General features: G+C 42.0%; 1 non-coding gene across 1 annotated transcript; it reads left to right on the forward strand.

The window, feature by feature from the left end:
- Positions 1–12,454: 12,454 nt before the first annotated feature.
- On the forward strand, positions 12,455–12,529 carry trnav-uac (transfer RNA valine (anticodon UAC)). The gene has a single exon. It is a non-coding gene; the product is annotated as a tRNA-Val (tRNA).
- Positions 12,530–15,650: the final 3,121 nt, after the last annotated feature.

Below are 15,650 nucleotides of genomic sequence, written 5' to 3' on the forward strand. Positions count from 1 at the left end.
AATTAAAGGCCTGTCCCATATGGATACCTGTTCCAAAAATAGGCCTGATTGTGTCACTGATTTAAGCAAATAATAGCCCAGGCTATACGTGTTTTACGATGGCTGGCTGGCTGGCTGGCTGGCTGGATGGATAGATAGATAGATAGATAGATGGACAGATAGATGGATGGATGGATGGATGGATGGACAGATAGACTCCGGGCGAAGTTGTGTGTTTCTTTGACCTTTAAGTGTCTAAACACTGAAAAAAAGCTAAAAGTACATTTCACTCTGGGGGATTTTTTTCTTCATAAACAGCTATTTGCTTTATGAAACACCAAAATGCTGTTAATCATTTTGGAATGCACAGAAAATTACTTGTTTGGTTATTTACTGGAAGTCTCAGTATTTGTTATGTTTAAGTCCTTTAACGCTGTCTCGCCAAACTTGTTTGTTTCCTCTGCTCAGAGCAGTTACAGGAATCTCACCAAGCTTTGCCAGAGGGGTTAGTTTGAAAAGGGTTGGCAATGAGTGTTAGAGGTGAACTCACACCTTCAGTATGCAGCGTTGGAACAAAATTGTATTTGGTTCATTTCCCGGTGCTCAGTGACTTATGAGAAGTGGAATTATTGAGTTATTGGGTTTTATAGCCAGTTGTAAAGTCTGGCATCCAGGTGAGTCCAGGCAAATTTAAATTTATGTATGTCCCTGTAACTTTTGCTGATGGATTTCTCTGCATTCTTTGCTTTAATAATTTTTCTGCTTGTGTCCCATGTGCAGTAAAAACACTGATGAATAGCAATACAGGCGTTAAAACTATTTCCCTTGAGATGCCAAGACAGGGATACATTCTCATTTCAAACCAGTTTGAGGTACAGAAGCTCGCAAGTATAGTTTAGGTGATACAAATGTCAGCCCCTCGGCACTGCAGCTACTGGTGCATTCAGACGCTGCTCCTCAACTTACCATCAAACATTCTCTAGTTTATCACCAGACAGTTGCCCTCAAACAGCTGACAAATTGCGAATACCTGAGGAAAAGGAGTGTAAGTCATAGTGTTTTATTACAGCATGTCACAAACAAATGCCCGTCATTATTTACATCCTGCCATTGCGTTTTGATTTGTTTAGCTAGCTTTTGATATATCGGAGGTTTTATAAGCCATAACCAGAGCAAGTACTTTGGATATCCTGTACTGATACAGTGTTGAATATGACTTCCAAAGCTGGTGAGGAGCACCTGAATTCTTCAGATTAAAGAGGGCTTTAAAAGGAAAGCAACAGTACTGTCTGCCAACCTGAGGCAAATAAAACAAGAGCTGGAATTTTAATAGCCCAAACATACTCAGAGAATCAAAATATAGCCCCGTGACCTAAAATGACATAAGGTGACTTGAGGTAATATCAGCAACAAGTCATCAAGTCCAGCAGCAGATGCATACACTGCTTTGTGCAATATGGGGGTTGAATTTCTTACGTTGTCGTGAGGTCTACCCTCAACATGGCTGCGTGAACTAACCACCTCTATCTGTCACTGACAGAAAGGTTGATGGAGCTGTGTGTGGTGTGAACAGGTGGGGAATGTCTCGAGGGGAGCGCTAACTGGGTCATCTGCCATAAATGCTCCCACAGAGTTCATCTTGAAAAAAAAGCCCCACACAATATCCTGGACTGGGTCAGTCGGTTTTCTCAGCCAAAGCAAAGCAATGCTGCAAAATAGAGATAAGAAAGTTTCTGAAAGATCTATGTCTCCTGTTGGAAATGTTCAAGCTTTTTTTCCAAACACATGTTGAAAGGAAATATTGTAATAAGCTGGAGTAGTTGGCTTTGCACAATACAGATATTAATACGCACAGCAATATTTCAAAACAAGTGCACTTTCAATAAAGACTCAGATAGATGGCCCATTTAAAAGGTGAGGACAAGGCGTACAGAACATCCTATCCTCAAACTATTGTATGCAGGCTATGAAATGACCTTTGATTTGTTTGTATTAGTGTTATCTTATCACAGGCAATACAAATTAACTGATGTGATCTTCTTTATCAGTTCAGCTGAAGAGTAATTATGATTGTACACCAATCCTCCAGCCAGCGTTTCAAACATCTCTCTTATGCTTGCCCCCCTTTGGCAAGCCTCTGAAACAACATTAATGACCTCTGTGGTGAGAAATGATAGCACTGTGCATACATGTAGGGTTATGTAGGTCAGACTGTACCAGTTTTGAATCCAGGAGCAATATGGAAAGATTTGTTCTGTTGACACGGGTACATAAACATAAAGATACATAGGTCTGGCACATGAATGTAGGGCAGGGCAACAGGGGTATCATTCAGTGTGAATGGGCAGAACAGAAAGTCAACAGAAGATTACGCAACAGCTGTTAGTACATATATCAGCAGCAGTTGGTCATGGACTTTTCACGTACACATATGACGTGAAAGGTACCCTGGGTGCTTTGCTTATTGACATTCTGGGACACCGTGTCAAGTTCTGCCTGTTACATTCATTGTCTTCTTTCAAAATACGCGTCCGTTTTCACAGGAAATTTAACCTTTACATACAGTCTCTTTTAATAAATAAATGCACTACTTTGGTACAACACTGCCAATTCACTTTTTTTTTCCTTCAACAACAAACCCACATGGTTGGGCACAGGCAACAAAAGCACGTGGTTAGGTTTTGGAAAAAAGAACAGGGATTGGCTTTAGAATCTTACGGGATGCGAACAACGCTCTCTCGGGTGAAAGTCGGTGTTTGATTGACCCATTCACCACCCCTGCCCCAGTTGGACTTTCGCCACCTTAACTTTCGTCCTTGTCCCGCAAAGTTTCCCCCTAGCGCTGCAGGGCACTGTTAAACTATAACGGCAACCGGCGGCCTCATATCATGCTGACATTAAAGGATGCCTTTTTTGGTTTCTGACGCCACAAGTCACTGCCCAAGCGCCGGATTTTGACGACTTTGGAGTGAGACAGGGCTCAAGTGTCAGCTCTGGTAGTTAACAGCTACACTTCTCCAAGTGGTTGCTTTTTAATGTCACCCAGGTTTTATCAGATCTTGGGAAACTGCATTTTCCCTTCTATGCACCTTGGGCATTGAACAACTTTAAAAAAGATCTAAAATTAGAACATACTTATATCCATCGATGAATGTAAGGTCATCATAAAGAATGTGGTGACAGACACATGTGCTTGTTTTTCTTGAGAGACCACTATGTTTGAATAGCTGTTGTTTTATTGTGAATTTTTGTATTATATGTTGTATTTGTTGCATTTTAAATGTGTTATGATTGGCTGCTACCTTGGGCAGGTCTCTCTTGTAAAAGAGATTTTCAATCTCAGTGGGAATTCCTGGTTAAATAAAGGTTAAATAAAAATAAAATAAAACCTTCTGTTGTTGGGTCTCCATGTGGAATTCGGTAGGAATATCATACAACTAAGAAAACATATAATAATTTGACAGTGATCCAAGTTTACTTGATTTTTTCTTGGTTTGAGTAATGCCAATGTACCGACACTAGAGGGCAGTGAAAGCAAACAGAACACACTTCAATACTACTTGTACATGAACCACAGTGTTGGGGTGTGTTTGTAGCAAATGCTGTTTTGTTAGTGTGTACTTGTACTGCTGGTCTTTGTGACAGCCAGTTTGAGTTTCAGTTCTTGAGAGTGGGAACATTTTTTGAAAGTGGGGACATTTTGACAGGTCCTCACCCTAAGACAGGCCTTCAAAGGCCTGTTTGAGGGTTCAGACCTCATTTTAAGGTTCGGGTTTGAATTAGGTTCAAGTTAGGGTTAGAATGTGGGTTGGAGTTAGGCATTTAGTTGTGAGGGTTAAGGTTAGGGTTAGGGCTAGGGAATGTATTACGCAGATATCCAGGTGATCAATTGGTTCCCTGGGCTGATCACAGCCACTCCAGACAATTATTGTAGTTCCAGCAGCCAGGGTGCAGCACGATTCAGAATTCTGGTTACCAGATATACGTGTCTCATCTATTTTTGAAGGAGCCAGGGTGCCTTGCACAGAGCATATCAAGTTTTCCTCCTAACAGGCACTGTATGTGAAATATAGAGACAATATAGTTTTCAGGATGAATGTATTCCTATAACAAAACCACAGCCACAAATCTTTGATTCATGACCCTCATAACTGGACTATTAACAGTATTAACTTTGTGTGTAAGCTACAGCCCAGCATGGTCCTAAACAACAACAGTAAACACAAATAAACAGACAAAGTCACTGATTTGTTGAAAACTTGCAGCCCCTTCTGGCTGGTTCAGAGGAGTGAGGAGTCGGCGGTCAATGACAATCTGAAACTATGAGGCTGATTGATCCAGTTTTTGCTAGATTAGGTGCGGACAGACAGGAACACACAATCACACTCACACTATCAAAAGCATGATTTCCATCAGGCTTATGTCTGGCAGAGATAATACAAGTTAAATTTAAGACCTTTTTAGACCTTTTTAATACCACCTTACATGAAATTTAAGACCAAATCTGCATTGGAAATACACATTCTCTCTCTCTCTCTCTCTCTCTCTCTCTCTCTCTCTCTCTCTCTCTCTCTCTCTCTCTCTCTCTCTCTCTGTGTGTGTGTGTGTGTGTGTGTATCGCACATGTGTAAGCACTCCTTCCAAGTAAACACACACTGATGTCAGTTCAAATTGAACTGTAAGGAAAAGAGTTTAAGTTAAATGTGTCAAATTTTAAAAGAAAACAAAATCTGATCGCTGTCATAAATGCTATTTATTATTGCAATACTTCGGTCTGTCCAATGATTTTAAACAGTTGTTGGTCCTAATGATCCCAGTCTCGCTCCGAAGTCGTCGTAATCCAGCGCTTGGCCAGTGACTTGTGGCGTCAGAAACTAATGAGTAGAAAACTAACTAACTAGGAACTAAAAGGCGTCCTTTAACGTCAGCATGATATGCGGCCGGTTACCATTATAGTTTAACGGCGCCCGGCAGCGTCGGGGAAACTTTGCGGGACAAGGATGAAAAGTAAGGCGGCAAAAGTCTGACTGGAGCGTGCGGGAGGGTTGGTGGTTGGGTACAACAAACACCAACTTAAGCCAAACCCTGTTCCTTTTTCCTAAACCTAACCATGTTTGTTTGTTGTTGAAGGAAAAAAATACATCACGGCCGACGTAGTGAGTTTATTTTGAAAGAGACTGTGTGTAAACATTACATTTCCTGTGAAAACAGAAGTGTATTTTGAAAGAAGACAATGCATGTAACAGGCAGAACTTGACATGATGTCCCAAAATGTCAACAGCAAACGTACCCAGGGAACCGTCGTATGTGGACGTGGAAAGTCCATGACTGAACATCAATATATGACAAAGTCAGAGTGAGAATGTGTTGGTCTAGCTGGAGAAATGTTTGTGGTCATGTGACCAAAAATATTTGGGAGCCATCGAATCTGAAATTAAGACAATTTAAGGCTCTTTAAAGACCTGCAGACACCCTGAATACAGGTCCTCACAAGTATAGAAGTACAGGGTTGTGTGTGTCTGTGTGTGTGAGTGTGTTTGTAGGGGTGGTTTGGGTGCATCACAGCTATTTCTAGAAGTTTGAAAGTATTTTGTTTTTCTATACTGCACGTCCCGTTGTAGTGACAGGAAACAATTTGTGGCCATCATCGTGCTCAACCAACCTTACCATTTCTGTTTATAACTTTCGGTTGTGTTGGTGCACTGCAATGCAAAATAGAGCAATGTAGGTATGCAGGGAGTGTAGATGATGAAGACGCAGTGCAAAATAAGAGAGAAGAATGCAAGAAAAATAAAAATGTTTTTGTTGTTTTCATAGCATACTGAAATATGTCGTTTATTTAATTAATTCACACTTGTCTTTCAAGTGTCAGAACAAGCCTAACAGATGAAAGCCATTCTGCATTCATGCCCAGCATTGATTTGACAGACGCTGTCATGCTGGGGACGTGAGTCCAAACAAGCGCAAAATGTTCTCAATATGGTATAAATATTTGATTAAAATTCATATTAACAGCTTTTGGAAACTATTATGTTTACAGCTGAACAGTCTGTGGTGTAAACATCTAAATCAAAATCACTGCTGAGTGTTTCAATAAAAGAAAAACACACCTATTGTGGTTACAATAAGACGACCATAGTCAGATAAATAATTTACAAAATTAGCATTATATAGTTTAGTATAGAGCCACTCCCTTACACCATGGCTATCATAGTGCATCATTCCTTCACTGCTGCTTTCTCCCATGTGTACTTGATCCCCTGCCTCCGGCTGTGATTGGCCAAGACATCGGGGCCAGACAGGCTCAAATCCTCCTATTGGCTGGCGAGATATGGCGCATAATCCTAAACTTCTCTCGCCCCCTCTGAGGATTAAATTTGCTGTCCAGTCATCTTTAAGAAGTGTGCCCCACTAGTTAGGCTCGGATTGTGGAAAAGTAAAGCACAAACTCTTTTACAGGCAATCTCTCATCACGGGAACATACAGCGCCGAACCCAAGTGGGGAGCATTAGTTGGCTGTGAAGGAGATTCAGGCCATGAGTTTAAGCCAGGGAAGTAATTACCGTTGTCAGGAAACCGAGGTCTGAACTCTCTTCCCTCCGACTGTCCAGGCTCGGTCTCACGCACTCCAGGGCTCTGCTATACCATCTCTCTCATTATTCAGCTTTAACTCAATGCCTTTAGTCTTCTCCTTTTTTTTTTTCCTCTAACATACGCTCTGTCTCAGTTCCTGGCTGAGGAAACTTGTATTGACTCAGTGTCAGTACCTTCCACTGTTTGCCTTTAGCTTTGTTTTAGCTTGCTCTCTATCCGAACCCAGGCTTTACTCATCACATATTTCCCATTTGCTCTCAGTGGTGAAACATTTAGGACAGTTTTCCGTCACTCAGAGCAATTCAGAGGAATTTCCCGAGAAGATACTGTCGAGCTTATTCTGCCGCCGCCCCTCTAATAAGACCCAGTGTGATTTAACTCATACATATAGCCGCAAATTCTTCGATGAAGCTTTTCACATTTAGATTTAGAAAAAGCCTTCCCTCTTAGGCACAGATGCCGGAAGAGCTCAGGTTAAATATAGCCTTTGGACCAAATATGTGCAGGCGATACATACTGAAAGTGATTGATGCTGTGAATAAACCATGTTCTCCATAAATCCATAATGTAGATGTGAAGTACGTTTCAATTCAGACCCCAGCTTCAGTAATGTATGTTGAAATATGATATTTGAGAAGCCAAAAAAATAAAGAACTTGATCGCAATCCTGGCTCGCACACCAAAAAAAAAAAGAAAAAAGTATTTAAGTGCTCCCATTTATGATTCACTTGTTCCTGCAGCCAGTGTTTGAAGTGCTGCTACTTTGATTTCTTTGCTTGATCTCTCCACGTTTGTCTCCAGCTTATTTGAAGTTCAAACAGATTTGTGCGGATGTATTTTCAACAGCAGCATTTAGTTATTGCTTCTAATGATGTCTCGGCGAAGGTTGTTTCTTTTTTTTTCATTACGGTCTTGCTCTCTTCTGGGAAACATTACAACTAAATAGGAATTTAGGTTGCAGTCTACATTATGCTAATTGGTAATGTTCTTGACACAAAAAGAGGATGTTTTTCTAATACTTAAAGTCTCAGCTTTGGATGGATGTTTTTGTTTGGAAACTGTAAAAAGGGCTTGGAAGTATTTTGAAAAATTGCAACATATGTGGGAAGAAAGAAATTAATGCAGACTAATCTTGCTGCCGATGCTGAATTTATAAATCTGTGCCAGTGGAGCTTTTTAAAGTCAGACCTACACACTCCAAGCACTGCTCTCACCTTATCCCTATAAATAACATCCTTTAAAACTGCCTGTAATTCCAATTATCAAAGTTTTATTAATATGCATGATCATGGGGCTTCAGGCGTTTCTGAAAATAAAATCTGAGGTGTTGATTAATGTGAAAACGGTTTAACCACATTGGTATTGACATGTGCACATAATCACTCAGCTGTGCCTCGGCTGCCAGTACAATCGTGTGCAGGCACATATCATGAAATGGAGCAAAATGGTAATAGCGATCAATAGAGGATTGATTATCTTTAATGGAAGCAAAATAACTCAAACAGCTGCAGCTAAAAGCATGCGATAAACGATCTGCCACATTTTAAATTTGTGTAATCTCACATAGTTTAAAGAGTTCAGTTCCAAACCAGGGGTCAGGTATCTCAGACCTGACATCTAATCTATTTTACTGTCTGCTGCTCACTCATGCATCCACACACATCAGACACACACCAGACACACAGCCTTTAAACAGACGCACACAAAAAACTTCAAATATATGCTGAAAACGGTTGTTGACATTAATTATGTATGTACTCGTTTAATGTTTCTTTCCTATGAATTGGATCATGTGACAATGACATAAATTCGACATGCTGTTTTTTGTATTCACAAAAAAATCCTTGACATACAGGAAACAATATTACGGAAGCCTTGAAAGGCAAACGAGAAAAAAAAAATTGTCTGATCTAAATCATTTCTCTGTTGTGTTTGCTACTTAAGAGCAGGTGATAATATTTCAAAGTTCCTTCAGTTGTTTTTATCTGTGGAAAAGGTAGAATACTAAGTTTTGCCAAGTGAAAAAAAAGTTCTGTGCACCACTACCCTATGTTTTAATAGGACTTAAGTATTAACGTTTACTTTGAGGGGAATTTTACTTTCTCTATGCAGTCTAAACACAAGGTGCATATATTGCGTGATAGCAAGTTACGTTACATTACTGTCATGTCTTTTTTTTTAGCCAGAAATGTAACCGACATATTCTTACTCCAACCTCATCACGTACTGATGTTTTGGTCATGAACTTTCCATGTCCACATATGATGTGAAAGGTACCCTGGGTGCATTGGTTGTTGATGTTCTGGGACACCGTGTCAAGCTCTGCCTTAGATGCATTGTCTTCTTTCAAACTACACTTCCATTTTCACAGGAAATGTAGTGTTTACTTACAGTCTCTTTCTAAACAAACACACTACATAAGTATAACAACGTGAATTAATGTTTTTTTTCCTCCAACAACTAACACGCGTGGTTGGGTTTGCGCAGCAAAAACACCCAAAAAAAAAAGGACCCTTCCAATTGAAAGAACCCGCCCGCCCCAGTCGGATTTTCGCTGCCTTAACTTTTGTCCTTGTCCCGCCATGTTTCCCTCTGACACTGCTGGGCACCGGTAAACTATTACAGCAACCGGCCGCGTGTCATGCCAAAGTTAAAGGACGCCTTATTTTCATTAGTTTCTGACGCAGCAAGTCACTGCTCAAGTGTGGAATTTCGACGACTTCAGAGTGAGACTGGGGTAATTCTGATAGTCAATGGTCAAGGTCACTGTGACCTCTAAAAAAATGTTTTTGGCCCTAACTCAATAATTCATAAGATAATTACGACCAAATTTCACACAAATGTCTGATAGAATAAAACGATAAAGTGATGTTGTTTTTTTAATGCAAACGGTCAAAGGTCAACTTCACTGTGACATCATAATGTTCTCTTCTGGCCATTAATCAACGTCATATTTTAGGAACAGAAGGGATGACACTTGGTCAGATATTTAATTGGTGACACTGATCATCCACGTTTTAGAATATGTAGCTTCTTTGCAGTAACATCCATATCTGAAGCACTGTCAGCTGTCATGGTTACATACAAGTCTATACAAATGGATGTAAACTTGACTGGTTCGCAAAGGCATACAACTGCAATTCTAGTTTTTCCTCACTTGCCTCTTAGGGCGTCCGTACAATATCTGCGATGAGTTGGGGACTTAAAACTTAGTCACCAGAGTGGGGAACAAATCCACTCCCACCCATTTATGTATGACTGCATTTAAACTGGAAATGGCAGAGGCACTCTCCCTGATTGACCAGCCTTAGTGGCCCGTGTTTAAGAGGAGGCTGCTCACTGTCCCCCATGTGGATCAGCATTGATTGGCCCTGTCTGGCTTTTAAAGTCCACCTCCTCTTGGTTGATTACAGCACAGCCGTCAGTGGAGCATTAGAACAATGGATATGTTTATTTACAACTTTCCAATATCTTTTGTTGTCCTGGTGAGTGATGAGGGAGATGTGGGTAAAAATGGATTTTGAAACAATCTAGACGGGGTGAAATGGCCTCTGAAAGCTGCCGTGTTGTGACAGTTTAGTGACTGATTGACGCTGCTGATGAATGCTCCCTGTTTGCTCCCGAGGCTAGTTGTAGCACTCAGCATTTGTTTGGCCAGTCAGAGAGGATGCGTGTCCTCAGTTGCAGGCCGAGGGCGAACACGTCAGAAATTCTGTGTCCGCAGCACAGGCAAAATCAAGCTGACTCTTACTTTTTAGGTCATTAAGATGGTGACGCATCTACATTTAAGAGTAATTAAGTCATGAAGAATTTGGTACCAGTGACTAAGCTCCTCACAGTGGAAGTGCTAATCCAGGGTTAGCAGCTACGTCTACTTGGCCACATTCTCTGACATGATAATACTTGAGCAATTAAGACTAGGCTGTTTCTTGCATTTCCATTCTTACAAAAAAAGATTTTGCCTCTAGAGTAAATCCCACAAGCCCACAACTAAAACGAAACCTTCTGCACCATGCAGCAGAGTTGTATCTTGCGTGACAGGATTAAAAAAAAAAATGCTGGAGAACACAGCACTGCAGCTACCGGGGCCCTGTCACTCACTGTTAATTAAATCCCATCGGTTGTTCCATGGAGAGGTCCTTATCTTTTTTGGACAAACACCATTAGACCAAGTGCGCAGGCAACAGAAGGTGGCCCTGAGTCCATGCACACGCACACTAACACCGCGTTTTCAAAGGTAGTCTTCACAGTTACACGAAATAAATGATTTCTTTTGTATTATTATTTTCTCATGTGCTTTGTTGTCTCTAATGAATTCTCAGGTCATCGAAAGAGAAGCAATCTGCCTGCGGCTGTTTTTAATGGAGACAATGTTTTGTATAATTCCCCTGCATTTTAAATGGTATTGGGAGAACAGAATTAATTGTAATTTGCTTTTGTACTCTGTGACTGAGTGAGTGCGTGTGTTCGTGTGTGTGTGTGTGGCCTACAAGGATTGTGTGTGTTCGGAAGATCCCAACAGGCAGTTCATCTAAAGACTTAAAATATATTCAACATTTTGACATATGCTATAGAGTTATAATGATACCATGAAGTATCCTGTAATGAAATACCAACTGAACATGAGTGTGTGTATTCGTCTTTCCTCTGTATACTCTAGGTCTCCCTTGAGTCTGATTGCTAAAATGATTGGCTTCTCTAATCAAATCCGTCCCCGGATAATTTACTTCAATTTGTAATTCAGTAAGTGAATTTGGAGAAGAAATATTGTGATAGGAAAGACCCATCTCCATATGCTCTCAGGGGTAATCTAGTTTGTGTAGTTCTCAGTCTCAAGTGCAACAAACACACTTTGATTTATGTCTTATATTCTTAAAAACTTGTGATCAGAATGAGTGTGAGATTTCTTAAAGATTTGAGACACATGGGCGTCGTTTTCAATAACAGGCTCGGTGAGAGTTTTTCAGTGAAGTCATGCATCATATCAGAGTATGTTATGTATCCTGATAGGTGTCAGAGGCAAATTATACACTTCTCTAGGATGAGGCTTGAATTTAAATGCACTGAATGCATTATGTAGTATGTTTTTCAGAATTCTTACACTTTCTTGTGAGTTGACGCAGGGACAGCCGACATTTTTATCTGTAAAGATAGTCTGAAAACAACCTTGTCTTCATAGTTTGTGTTTTATCCCTCTTGAATAGGGATACTCAGCTTGCTTTGACAGGAAGTCAGGGGCCAGTCAGCAGCCCTGCACATGTATGCAGGGACATCTCTAGGATTTTAGGAGATTTGGGTCTTTGCCGCGACTTCTGCTGGGGGTTCCAGAAGATCTATTTTTTTGACAAAAACAAGCTCTCTCTTGATGCTTTGGTATGCACTCTAGCACCTTCAGCTGCTTTCAAACCGTCGTCCAGCAACTCACTGCCTGCTGTCACATCAATGTGAGGAAGGCAGCAGAGAGGAAGCGATTTTAAACATGTATAAAGCGGTTGCCCCTCACTTGAACGCGCACAGACTTTGCTCCACCATGCATACTTCACTGTGTTGAATTTTCTGGTGGTAGCCGCCTGGCTTTGGCCGATCACACAGAAGGGAGTGGGCATCACGGAAGCAGACACATGACAAGATGGAGCTGATGATGTTGGTGTGTAGATACCTGGAGCTGTACACCATTGAGCTAGCAACTTACAAGGCCAGCAATAACACTTCCACCAAACGTCACATGACTGGTAAATTGTTGAACTATGTAGAAATCTTTGGTCACTTCAGTGATTTCAACTGTCTTGCTGCAGTATGCAGTTTTTTTACATGGTGCCAATCCAGCTTGTGCCTCCGATGTTCACTGAAGCAGCTGCCCATTATCACAGTCTTAGACTGTGTGGTTCCATAGTATAGTGGTTATCATGTCTGCTTTACACGCAGAAGGTCCTGGGTTCAATCCCCAGTGGACATAATAATAGAAATTCTTTAAAGGAGCTATATGTAAGAAATCTAAAGCAAATAGTCGTAAAATCCTCCTAATATGTCACAGAGACTAAGGAATAATGTTCATATAACATACTGATCTCACGGACAACAATAGTACAGCCAGAATATTCACATTTAAATTAACATTTTTACAGTCCACAAATCATGTTTATGTTTTGAATTTGTGTTTTGGCCTGTTGCGCCACCCACCGCCGTCTACCAGTCACGCAGTCAGTAGAGTCTCAGCATCAGTTACAGTTACGACTGAGCTACAGCAGCACGGCAAGCAGCATTAGCAGTGTCCCGGTACATAGCATTAGCAGCCGGCTTCTCCTCAGCTGTATCCCGGCAGCAGCGTTAGCAGTGTCCCAGTACATAGCATTAGCAGCCGGCTCCTCCTCAGCTGTATCCCGGCAGCAGCGTTAGCAGTGTCCCGGTACATAGCATTAGCAGCCGGCTTCTCCTCAGCTGTATCCCGGCAGCAGCGTTAGCAGTGTCCCGGTACATAGCATTAGCAGCCGGCTCCTCCTCAGCTGTATCCCGGCAGCAGCGTTAGCAGCAGAGAAGCCGGACTTGCTCGAACGGTCCGCTGGAAAACCGAAGATCAAGGACGCGGTGACGCGGCCCTGCCATGGCAAATCAGTCTCCAGCGTGCCGCTGTCCAGCAACCTCAAATCTGTAGGGGAGGGGGGGCGGACACGACTTGCGGCAGTATTTTGAATTTGAGTGCAGTAACCGTTTTGGCCACATTCTTACATACAGCGCCTTTAATACCGTGATATTGTAAAACTGCAGTATTTTCTGAGACAGTTATCGTACCATGAAAATCTCATACCGTTGCAACCCTAGTGTGAAAGCAGCTTAATATATATCAAAAGTACCAAAAGAATATCCCAACGTGAATTAATTTATTTTCACTGTGTATTAGACAATGGTTAGGGGGGCCATCCGGCACCCTATCGGTGGCCAGATTTGGCCCGCAGGCCGTAAGCTGAGTATCACTGCTCTTGCCTTGTATATAGAGTTTTTTACTCGTGTTTGACTCCCATATGCTATGAGTTAAAATGTTATGATCTTTAGAGGAACCAAAGGCCCTTTGAAAGACTCTAAAAGTGTAAAAACATCCTCACCTCTCACCTCGCTCCCTGTGTGGCTCCACTTCTACCATGCTAACTTTAGCAGCAAAACAGATTGGTGGGCATTTCCCCAAATGCCACACTGGGAGGGGCTGTGTGGGGTTGCAGGTGGTGGTGGGATAGGGTGACTAAGAGACCAAAGGTCAAGACAACTGTGACAGATTCCCAACTGTGATACTGTGTCTGGGTGCTCGGTTAGTTAGCTGCAGAAGCAAATGAAATGCCACTTCTTAGAAAGCTGGAAGTTACTAGATGGTTTAGGTGGCGAATGATAAGCGCATATGAGTGTGTTTACGCGTCTGAGTGTGAGCATGTGTATCAGAGTGCACGCATGGGTTTTATGGTTATGAGCTTGTTTGTGTACATATGGAGGAAGCGATGTGCTGCTGGGTCACCCAGTGTGACGGAGAAACTATTTGAGGCCGTCGCCTTTGATGTCTGTCCAACAACACAGCGTGATCTTCTTCTGTGCGCTGTCGGGCTGCTGGTGGTGTGGTGGCAAGCGTTTCTGTGCAGCCCTCTCATTTCCCATCACATTTCAACCAGAGCTTGAATTTCTGCTCTTTTTGTTTCATTGTCTCTGCCTGGCGCCGAGGAAGAATGCTCATTTAAGTCACACTTCATTAGCTGTAAATTGATGAGAAACCCACAAAAGCTGAACGTCATTCCGATAAATGGAACTGCCTCTTCTTTTAGCCGAGCCATATATCAAAAGAGTTAAAGGCATCCTTCCATGAAATGCTACGTTTTTATAATATCTGTTTGCAGGCTTGTAGATTCGGTTATTTTCTCATGTTTGTTTTATCACTCTTACGAGAAAGATGTACTTCCATTTCCTCTCCCTTCCCTCTGTCTCTTCTTGTGATGCACCATGCTGGCTGATTCTGCAGCCAGCTGAAAGCAGGCAGTCCCTCCCGGAGGACTGACACTTTGCGAGATTGTTTGGGAGCCATGACAATGAGTGGTCATGACCCTCAGGTTTGGGCAGCGAGAGCCGGTCCCCTCTCCTCATTAAGAGCTCACGGGTCCGCAAAGTGGAAATGGTGTTGTCCAGTCCAAAGCAGAGGAGGCAAGACACCAGGGAGTTTAAGTTAATATGCTGTCACTTTGTACCTGCCTCTGTGGGCTCTCACAACAAAACCACTATAAAACCAGGGCTCTTTTCCAGCACTGAGCTGAGACATCCTGCCGCAGCAGCAGCAGCAGCAGCAGCAGCAGCAGCAGCAGCACAGGCACACTGCCTCTTTTCACAAGCCCCTTATCACCAGCAGCACTATCTGGATGTATTGATATCCTATAAGCTCTATGCTTCACTGGAAATAAGAGCGCAGCACAATTGAGTACATTTTGCCACTTCCATTTCCTCTCCCCACACTCTATCGGCTTGATGGCATGACGCACAAAAGCACAGATGTCACATTGGCCCGACTTCTCTCCCCAATGATGACCACTCTAATGTACAGTGCTTGCAGAGCTGCCATGCACTTAGAGGCCTGACACGAGTATGAGATGGCATTTTGTGCACTGAAAAAGCAGCTTCACTGTGTTTTCATGTTTTTTTCTCAAGCAAATATTTGAGGAAGAGTTTGTTTGAGAGCAAAATCAAAAAGACACACACAGCAGATGTCAGAGTCGATCATGAATCAAGCAGCACAAAACTGCTCCACATGCTTTTCTTCTCCGATTACGTTGTAGGACGTTGCGGTCTAAAATGCAAACACAAGTCAGCATAACGGAGTCACATGATATGACTGTTCTTTGCTTTTTGCTGTACATTTTCCCATTAGAGCTGATACGTTTCACTTCTGAGGCTGAGATTCTCTTTTCCTTCTTAATTTGAAGACAATACTTTGGTCATGCTTCCCCTTAAAGTCATCTCTTTACAAAAGCACCATCATCGTTTCACAAATTAGCAATCACTCATTTTTCTTTTCCCTGTGGGGGCGCAGGTTTTCGTGCGGATTAGATGTT

The sequence above is a fragment of the Epinephelus lanceolatus genome, chromosome 7 (genome assembly GCF_041903045.1).
Source record: "Epinephelus lanceolatus isolate andai-2023 chromosome 7, ASM4190304v1, whole genome shotgun sequence".
Taxonomy (NCBI): domain Eukaryota; kingdom Metazoa; phylum Chordata; class Actinopteri; order Perciformes; family Serranidae; genus Epinephelus; species Epinephelus lanceolatus.